At 39.5% G+C, this 10,848-nt stretch overlaps 1 pseudogene; it reads right to left on the bottom strand.

Moving 5' to 3' along the window:
* Positions 1 to 9,269: 9,269 nt before the first annotated feature.
* On the bottom strand, positions 9,270 to 10,372 carry LOC116081499 (annotated as a pseudogene).
* Positions 10,373 to 10,848: the final 476 nt, after the last annotated feature.

Below are 10,848 nucleotides of genomic sequence, written 5' to 3'. Positions count from 1 at the left end.
CTCATTCAAATCACCATGTAGTGGATTCATATATTATAATACAGAAAAGAATCATATTGAGCACATAATTTTGGAGTGTAAACAGCTCTACTGACATGGCCTCTGGTGAGGGCTCAGGGGCAGGTGGCATCATGGTAGAAGCATGTCTAAGAAGGAGAGATGGCATGGAGGGATAAAAGGCTGGAGAGGGACCAGTCTCTTCTTTTTGTTTTGTGAGATAGGATCTCATTGCATAGCTCAGACTGGCCTGGAACTTGTAACCATCTGGCCTTAGCTCCTAAGTGCTGAGATCTGGGATTACAGATGCTAGCATCACACCTTGCTAATATCTTTGTGTCTCTGTCTGTCTCTGTCTCTGTCTCCCTGTCTCTGTCTCCCTGGCTGTCTATCTGGCTGTCTGGCTGTCTTTTTCACACACACACACACACACACACACACACACACACACACACACACACACACACTACCGCAAGAAAAACTCATAAGTCCAGCATTAATCCCTTCTAAAACTTATGCCCTCAGTAACCTAAGCACCATTCATGGGGTTCTACCTGTTTCTCCTATCACTCCATGACTAATACCCAAACACAGGTTTTTGGGAACAAGTCCCATCCAAACCACGGAAATGAGTTCTAACATTTGTCTGAGAAAATAATCCGAAAATATTGATGGTTTCTTCTACTGCCTGTACTATCTCTTTCTTTCACAGGTTCTCCACCTGTGAGTCATGACCTTTTTGGGGATATCAGATATCTTGCATATCAGATATTTACGTTACAATATGTAACAGTCAGAAAATTATAGCTATGAAGTAGCATGAAAATTTATGGTTAAGGGTCACCACAACATGAGGAACTGTATTAAAAAGCTGCACCATTAGGAAGGTTGAGAACCACTGCTCTGGAAACTTTGTTTATTTCTCTCTCCTTGATTATTGTTTCCCAATTAAATATTCTCTGATTATTAAAATGAATACTCATTAGTTTTTACCTGAGCTAACACTGAGCAAGACAAGGTTTCTAACCTCCTGGACCTATGTAGGGAAGAAGTTGCATTTGTGTAAATCAACAAGTAAGCAAAACCTTCAGTGTGTAGTGTCAAGAAGGAAATGAACAGGGTGATGGGGCAGGTAAATGTTCATTAGAGCAGTCACCAGGAGGGCAGCAGCCAGAATGGTCCATGAAACCTGACATCTAGAAGACAGTGTGGCCATTGGGTCACAACAGCTGGGCAGTAATTATAGAATGTTAGATCATGTGCCTCTAGGTACGCCCTAGGTGAGAAGTGTTGCTTTAGCCTAATTGCAGCCATGGGGGCATGGTCTGGCTTAGGTTCTTCAGCATTAGCTAGCTGCTGAGTGGAGAAAGCCCAGAGAATGCCAAGAACAACAATAGGATGCTGTGAGATCTTGCAATTGTCTAAGTGAAGAGAAAAGTGTAGGCAATTGGTTGTAGCCAGTCGATATCAAGCTGCAGTCAACAGGATTGCATATTGTTACCTAGGCTGTAGAGAGCATGTTCTAGGAAAGAATAGATGTTTAGTGTTTAGTGAGCTGTTGCTGAAAGTGCAGATAATTAGGGGAGAGCAGCAGGTATCACACTGGCAGGTAAAGGTCACTGGTGGCTTCACCATCTCAGGAGACAAGTGACAGAAGAATTTGGGTGCAGGGCATGCAACAAGACCCAGTATTACAACTGCATGAGAAGTTCCTATGAGTGGATTAAACAGGCTCTACTGACAGCTCCCTTGAATATTTGCAGCCATCTCTAAACACTTTGTATTGATGTCCATATTCTCTCTGTACGTTTCTAGCTATTATGATTATAATATAAATCACCCCAGTGAGAAATGAGTGGTTTTCAGAATCACTTTTTATTTCGATTACACCCAATTATCTACAACCAAAAGGGGCTTTGAGTTCTGCTTCATTGGTATGGTTATGTGTGTGGGCTGAGGTCTTGTTCAGATTGTTGGTGGGTTATCTGGGCAGATTGGAGCAGGAACTGGAGGATTATACGGAATTGGATATAAATGTTGAAACTATGATATTTTATCAATACATGCACTTTGGAAAACAAGATATTAAATTAGGAGTGTGCAAAATTCCCTCGATAGTATAAACACAATAAAACTAAACTTATTGCAAGGTCACATAAGAATGACATCAATCAGCTGGGCAGTGGTGGCACATGCCTTTAATCACAGTACTTGAGAGGCAGAGACAGGCAGATTTCTAAGTTCGAGGCCAACCTGGTCTACAGAGTGAGTTCCAGGCCAGCCTGGTCTACAGAGTGAGTTCCAGAGTGAGTGCGTCGCTCCCTCCACTTTTGAATTCAAGGAGAGGAAGTCAACGAGAAGAATTAGTCTCATGCTTGAAACATCAGCAGGCTATGTGCTGGTTTTACAGCTTACCAATGGGATGTTTTTTAAGGTAGTGCTCATTTCTACTTGACGCTTTCATACAGTTTGGTTAATAAATTTGTGTGAAACAGAAGTATTCACTGACAATTCCCCCCCCCCCAAAAAAAAGTCAAGACAGTCAGGGCTACACAGAGAAACCCTGTTTTGAAAGACAAAAACAAAACAAAACAAAACAAAAATGACATCAGTCTCAAACTCTGTGGAGGTAAGGGTCACTCAGATTCAGCTGTGAAGGAATATGAAGAGACTTGAAAGTGACTAAGGTGTTCCAGTCACCCCAAAGGGGTTCCTCCTTGAGGGATCATCATGGCTGTGGAGGATGGAGAGTGACAAGGCACAGTCCCACTGTTAGTGTGTGTGTGTGTGTGTGTGTGTGGGTCATACCTGTCAGTCAAACCCACATCTGCTCCTTACATTCATATTCACTCTTTTTCTTTTTTCTAAAAAGTTGACTTTAAGTTTTATTAAAGTTACATGTGTGTAAAGTAGACTATCAACATGATTCCACATGGTTGATTATGAGGTACTTTGGCTGCTGCCATCTCAGAAGAGTTGCTTACCATGGGGTCTCATGCTCTGTCACCAGCCACACAGGAGTCCAAATCTAGTCTCTAGATTTTGAGTCACAGCTGTATTTTAAGCATTTACACATGTATACAATGTGATAAGTTTAACAGACATCTTGGTTGAAAAAGAAACTGAACAGTATTTCCTGCAATCAAGGATTTGTTTTCTTTTATATACCCAAGCTTCACGGAACATAGTCAACTTCTGCATTCTCCCAATATAGATAAATTTTAATTTTTCTTGCCTCCCTATTCGGTGTTATCATGACTCTGCATTCTGAGTAGTTTAGTCAATGTGATTACATTTCCTTTCTTATGCCTTTTTTTGACTTCTTATTTAATTTGCTTAGTTTGCATTGTAATGTTCATGAATTCAGTACTATCTCTTCCAGTTTTGGCATATCTCCATATCTACATTGGCCCAGTCCTGGGTATTGAACCTAGGTCCTAGCACATGCTCAGCAAACACTCTACCACTGAGCTTCTCCAAGACACATATGTACTACTTTGCTTTATTTTTCATTCCCTTTTGGCTCTGCTGTAAATATCAGTGGTTACCCTTTTTGTATTAATGAACATCAGCCTTGGTTTCTTTCTTCACCCACCAGCTTTCCACTCTCTTTGTGGGTCTGAAAAGGTCTTCATTCTGTTGTCTTACATAATCGGTAGTTAGGTTGAGTGTAAAATTCTAGGTTAAAAAAATGTACCTCAGAAACTTAGAGGTTTTAGTTCATCATATTCTGGCCTGTTAATGAAACCTGTAGTCATTTCATCTCTTTCTCTTTTGAAGTTTGCAGGATTCTTCTCTCAGTCTTGTATTCTGCGACAGCACAGTGATGTGCTTCCATATCTTGTTTTCTCTTCTGGTACTTGGTGAGATTTAAGGTCTTTTTTTGGGGGGGGATGTCATAGCATTCATGCATGTGTGGGTATGTGTTCATGTAGGTATATGTATGTATGTGTACATGGATGTGCATGTGCATACATGTAGAGATCAGAGGTCAGCCATGCATGTTGTTATTTGAAAACCTTCTACCTTATTTTTTGAAAGTCTCTCATTGGTTGAGACTTGTAGAGGAAGCTAGTTGGCTGGCCAGTGAGCATTAATATTGGTTAGTTACTCTCTCAAGCTTTGTGTCATATCTGTTAGGTAGGACACCATTGTAGATCAAAGGGTTTGTGGCTGGTATTTATATTTCTCCTTTGGTAGCATGCAGAGTGCCTTCCTGTATCAACGATGTTAGCGTGTGGGGGTGAAGGCTTTATGTAGGCGCTAGCTAACTTTCTCCAAATTCAGTGAGTTGTGTAGGTGTCATCTTTAGCAATGGGACCTTGTTGTCAGTTTCTGGAGATCAACTTATAGTTAGTTGGCAATAGCTTGCATTGTTTGGGGATGGTTCTTATGATATCCCTTTGGCAAATAACTCAATTAGATGTAATTTAATCCTGATATTGGAAGTTTCATTTTTTGGCAAGAGATGGCAATCTGGGGCTCTGTCTCCCCATTATTTGGCAATTTTATTTATATCACCTTCATTTATGTATATATTTTAGTATGCTTCTACTGTATTAGGTTTCAATCCTGCCCCTCAAATGGCCCTTAAGTTTAGCTGTCTCTTCCTGTATCCCCTCTCTTGTTCTCTTCTTTCCTCTCTCTTCCAGCTTGGTCCTCCTGTTTCCAGTCCCTCCTACCATTTTTAACTATGTATTCTATTTCCCTTTCCTATGGTTATCTTTCCACAACCTACTCCCTTACTCTATACTTAACCGTTGCTGTCCTGTGGATTGTAGCTTGGTTATCATAGACTAAACAGTGATTATTCATTTATAAGCAAATATATGTAATGTTTGTTTTTCTTGGACTATGTTAATTTACTCAGGATGATTTTTTTCTAGTGTATATATTTACCAGCAAATTTCATGATTTCATTTTTTTTAACAGCAGAGTAATAGTCCATTGTGTAAACATACCACATTTTATTTATTATTCTTCTATTAAGGGCCATCTAGGTTGTTTTCAAATTCTGATTATTATGAATAGAGCAGCAAATTAACATTGTTGAGTAAGTGTCTCTGTGATAGGATGGAGTATATATCCTTTGGGTATATGCCCAAGAATAGTTTAGCTGGGTCTTGAGGTAGATTGATTCCTAGTTTTCTGAGGAATAGCCATATTGATTTCCATCATAGTCGTACAAGCTTGTACTCGCACCAGTAATGCAGGAGTGTGTTCCCTTGTTCCACATCCTAGCCAGCATGGGTTGTCACTTGTTTTATTGATCTTGGCTATTCTGATAAGTGTAAGATGAATCCCTAAAGTAGTTTTGTCTTGCATTTCCTTGACGACTAAGGGTGCTGAACATTACTTTTAGTGATTTCAGCCATTTGAGTTTTCACTTTTGATAATTTTTTTGATCTGTATCCCATTTTTAAATGCGTTCTTTGATATATATATATGCTGGATAATAGCTGTCTTTTGGATGAGTACTTAGTAAAAACTTTTCTCCATTCTGTAGGCTGCCTCTTTGTCCAAATTATGGTATCCTTCACCATGCAGAAACTTTTCTGTTTCATGAGGCACCATTATTATTTGTTAACCTTAGTAACTGCTAACAATGGTCTGCTCAGAAAGCTTTTTCTTGTGCCTGTGTGTTCAAGGCTATTCCTTACATTCTCTTCTATCAGGCCCAGTCTACCTGTTTCATTTTGAGGTCTTTGCTCTACTTGGAGCTGAGGTTTCTTCAGGGTGATAAAAATTACATCTATTTGGATTCTTCTACATTCAGACATTCAGTTTGACCAGCACCATTTGTTGTTGAAGATGTTATCTTTTTTCCTAGTGTTTCTGACATGTATACATGAATGTGTATGTGTATATATATCCATAAGCATGCAAATTTATGTCTGGGTCTTCAATTAGATTGCGTTGATCAATTTCTGTTTTGGTGCCAATATCATGTGGTTTTTATTACTATAGCTCTGTAGTACAATTTGAGGTCAGGGATAGTGCTAGTTCTAGCAGTTTTTAAATTCAGGAAGTTTTAGCTATTCTGAGTTTTTTGTATTTCCATATGAAACTGATAATTGTCCTTTATGCATTTGTAAAGAATAGCTTTAGAATTTTGATGATATTTGCATTGAACCTGTAGATTGCTTTTGGTAGGGTGTCCATTTTTACTATATCAGTCCTACTAATCCTTGAGTATGGGAGATCTTTCCATCTCCTGATGTTTTCTTCAATTTCTTTTAGTTTTTCTCATGAGGATTCAATCTATTACTTGCTTAGAGTTATCCCAAGATATTTCATACTATTTGATGCTATTGTAAAAGATGTTTTCCTAATTTTTTTCTCAGTCCATTTGTCAATTGTATATAGGAGGCTACTGATTTTTGTGAGTTAATTTTTTTATCCAGCTATTTTGCTGAAAGTGTTTATAAGTTATAGAACTTCCCCAGTAGGGCCACATCTACATAAAAAGATACCTTGACTCCTTTTCAATTTGTATCCCCTTGAACTCCTTCCATTGTCTTATTGCTCTAGCTAAGACTTCAAGCAATATACTGACTAGATGCGAGTAACCTTCTCTTGTTCCCGGTTTTAGTAGGATTGCTTTAGTTTCTTCCCATTTAAGTTGATGCTGGCTAATATGCTTGCAATAGCTGCCTTTATTATGTTTAGGTATGTTCCTTGTATCCATAATTTCTCCAGAACTTTTATCATGGGGGCTGTTGGATTTCATCAAAGACATTTTCTATAGTCAATAAGATGAACGTGTGGGTTTTTTGTTTTTTTCCAGTTTGTTTATATGGTGGTTTATATTTACTAATTTTTGTATGTTGAACCATCCCTGCACCTTTGGGATGAAGCTTGCTTGATCGTGGTTGATGATCTTTTTGATGTATTCCTAGATTCAGTTTACAAATATTTTATTGAGAATTTTTACACATAAAGGAAATTGATCTGTAATTCCATTTCTTTGTTAGGTCTTTATGTATCAGGATAACTGTGGCCTTGTAAGATAAATTGGGCAATATTTCTTCTGTTTCAATTTTGGAGAATAATTTGAGGAGTATTGACATTAACTCTTCCTTAAAAGTCTGGTAAGATTCTGTGTTAAAACCATTTGTTCCTGGGCTCCTTTTGGTTGGGAAACTTTATTATCTGCTTTTATTTTAGTCACTAGGGGTTATATGTTTGTTTCAATTGCTTACTTGATCTTGATTTAACTTCGGTAAGTGGTATATATCAACGAAATTATCCATTTCTTTAAGATTCCTCCAAGTTGGCAGAATACAGATTTGTAAAGTATGTCCTTGTGATTCTTTGGATCTACCTAGTATTTGTGGTTATGTTGCACTTTTCATCTCTAATTTTGTTAATTTGTATATTCTTTCTCTATCTTTAGTTAATTTGGATAAATGTTTTGCAATCTTATTGATTTTCTCTAAAGTCCAACTCTTTGTTGCATTGATTTTTTTTGTGTGCGTATGCATAATTTTTGTCTGTTTTGTTTTGATTTTGTTTCTATTTTATTGATTTCAGCTCAGAGTTTGATTATTTCTTGCCACCTTCTCATTTTCAGTATGATTTCTTGTTTTTGTTCTAGAGCTTCTAGTACGCTGTTAAGTTACAAGTATGAGATTTCTCTGGCTTGTTATGTAGGCACTTATTGCTATGAATTTGGTTCTTAGAACAGCCTTCATTGTGTCCCACAAGTTTGGGTATATTGTGTATTCATTTTCATTCATCTCTGGAAAGTTTTCACCCACTTTTCATTCATTAGAGAGTTGTTCAGTTTCCATGAGTTTGCAAGCTTTCAGCTGTTTCTGTTGTTGACATCCAGTTTTAATCCATTTTGGTCAGATAGAATACAGGGTATTATTTAAATTTTCTTGTATCTGTTGGTTCTTACTTTCTGTCTGAGAATGTGAACAATTTTGGAGAAGGTTTCATGAGGTGCTGAGAAGAAGGTATATTCTTTTGTGTTTGGATGAAATGTTCTGTAAATATCTGTCAGGTCCATTTGCTTTATAAAATCAGTTATTGCCAAGAATTCTCTGTTTAGTTTTTGTCTGGATGGCCTATCTGTTGGCAAGAGTAGGCTACTGAAGTCTCCCACTATCAGTGTATGATGGATGGTGTGTGATTTAAGCTGTAGTAGTATTTCTTTTATGAATACTTAGGTGCCCTTGTGTTTGAGGCATGGATGTTAATTATTGCATTGTTCTTCTGGTGGAGTTTTACTTTGATTAGTATGTGGTATCTTCCCTATCTCTTCTGACTAGTCTTCGTTTGAAGTCTATGTTGTCAGGTATTAAAATGGCTATATAAGCTTGCCTCTTAGGTCCATTTACCTGGAACATCTTTGTCCATCTTTTTACCATGAGGTGATTTCTTTTTCTTTTTCTTTTTCTTTTCTTTTTTTTCAGTTTCCTCTATAGTTTGTTACAGCAGAAGTTATGTGAGACAGGAGGTCACATTCTACATATAACAGTATGGTCAGAGCCTGATGTAGCCCTCCCCACTCTGATTCTAAACCCCAAGCAGTTGGACCTAAGCTCTTTCCCCTAGTCCCACTTTAGGTGTACACTGACAGCTATCAAAGTTAGTTCGGTCAAAGGATCCAGGCCCCTCTCTACTGCCCCAGCTTCAATGTGTTCACTACTGCTTTTCACTGGCCACCATCTCCTATTCTGACTTTCTTTTTACATGCCGGATATTTCTATCACGTTAAGGATCACTGAACCACCAGCAAATCTTCCCTGATAGACATTCACTTGGGACTATTGCCTTCAGAGAGGCCTGACATATCAAGGCAAAGTCACTGTCAGCTTTGGGGAATGGAGCTCTCCATCTCTCACCAACCCTACACTCTCTCTCTCTCTCTCTCTCTCTCTCTCTCTCTCTCTCCTACCCTTGAAAAATGGGCTAAAGAGGGGGAGTGATGTTGGCCCCCATGTCAGCTAGAACAGCTTATTGTTCCTCATCTATAGACCCTAGATCAGGGAGAGAACATACAAGCCTTCTCAACACCAAAAATGGAAGAGAGGATAATTTAGGGAGCCTGGATCTCTAAGAGATATTAGGTCATCTCACCTAAGAGCTAGAAGATATCACAGATTAAAGGTCAAGGTTAAGGTAGCAATTAAAGATCAAGGTCATCTCCCTACACAATCTGCCCATTTTCCTTGCTTAGTCTGGCCTAATGCCCTGATAACACCTCTTAAGTTAGTGCTACAGGAGGCAAAGGCTGGGCTCCATACCAGGGCAATGAGAGTCATTCAGCAGGAGACTTCCATGGTGTGCCCTTGGGGTCCAGAAGGGAGAGTCCCAGACTTGGGTGCTGCACTGGTCAGAGATACTGTGCAAGACTGAGAAAGGCAAGTCATGCAGGTTGAGGCCATGTAGCCCATGCCTTGCAGGAAGTACTTGAAAGCCTCTGTCAGCTTGCCCTGCTGAGTTAGCTGCGGCTGACCTCCAGAGTTGGCCACCTTGAGGAATGAGGCCTGTAATGGGGTTCAGTTTTGAGTTACATTCCACCACGGCATCTTCATGAGGTGCTCAGTCTCTAACCACCAGCCTCACAGGGCACTTGAGGGTCATCTCACCACCTCGCCCAAAGTTCAGGTCTAGGCGGTTGTTGTAACTGTTCCAGTACAGTTCAATGTTCTCCAGGTTGGGCACATGTGTGATGATACTTCTATACTTTTGTATCCATTCAGAATTTCCAGAAAGCTCTTCCTGGCTGCAAAGATGTCCAAGAATCATCTCTGGAACGGAAGACGTAAGGCCAGTTAACTTGTGGGCCGCCAAATCCATCTAGCCTTTGGCATTGGAATCAATGTTGATGGGAACAAGACCTTCTACTGTGTCTGGGTGGTTCAGAGCATATCGTGACAGAATGTAGGCTCCAGTTCCAACACCAACTCCTATTATTGTAGAGAAATTTAAGTACTGCAGGATGCAAGGAATCATGTCTGCAAGCTGGTCCAGAGATGGTTACTGGTACCCCAGAGGAAACACAGTGCCCCCTCTCCATTCCAGGGACATCCACACAAACCTGCACGAAATTCTGTATGATTTCTTACATATTCCCAAGCTGAAGCAGTGGCTGGAAGCAAGATGTATACTTGAGGCCTACATCATGGTAGGTGAATATTGCTGGACATTTGGGTTTGGGGGTGCCATACACAGTAACCAAGCCAAAAGGTGTCTCCACAGAATGAGTCTTGGCAGTCTCAGGCATTTGTCCTGGCAACAGTGGCTTCTCCTCAGTGATCTGCACCTCCTGAAGTTCTGCCATGGTGGCCTGCCACAGTTGCTACCACCGTCACTTGCCTTTGACTTAGGTCCCCATGAGGTGATTCCTATCCTTGATGTTAAGGTTTCTTGGGTGCAACAGAAGAACAACTCCTGTTTTCCATCCATTCTGTTAGTCTGTGTCATGTTTTTGTTTTGTTTTTTTGATTTTTTTGTTTTTTAAATTGGAGAATTGAGAACATTGATGTTGAGAGATATCAACGAGCAGTGTTTGTTGATTCATATTATTTCTTTGTTGTTGTGGGGTCTGTATGTGAGTGTGAGAGTGTGTGCGTATGCTTGTGTGTTCCTTTGATTTACTGGTCTGGAATTATTTATTTCCTGTGTTTTCTTGGGTGTGGTTATACTCTTTAACTTGCTAGCACCTTCGGTAGGGCTGGATTTTTAGATAGGTATTGCATAAATTTGGTTTTATTGTGGAATGTCATGGTGATGGAAAGCTTTGCTGAGTATGGTAGTCTGGGCTGGTACCCGTGGTCTGCAGCACAACTGTTCATGCCCCTTTGGGTTTTAGAATGTCCATTGTGAAGTTAGGCATTG

The sequence above is a fragment of the Mastomys coucha genome, unplaced genomic scaffold (assembly GCF_008632895.1).
Source record: "Mastomys coucha isolate ucsf_1 unplaced genomic scaffold, UCSF_Mcou_1 pScaffold7, whole genome shotgun sequence".
Lineage (NCBI taxonomy): Eukaryota > Metazoa > Chordata > Mammalia > Rodentia > Muridae > Mastomys > Mastomys coucha.
This window is presented reverse-complemented; position numbering and strand designations above follow the sequence as displayed.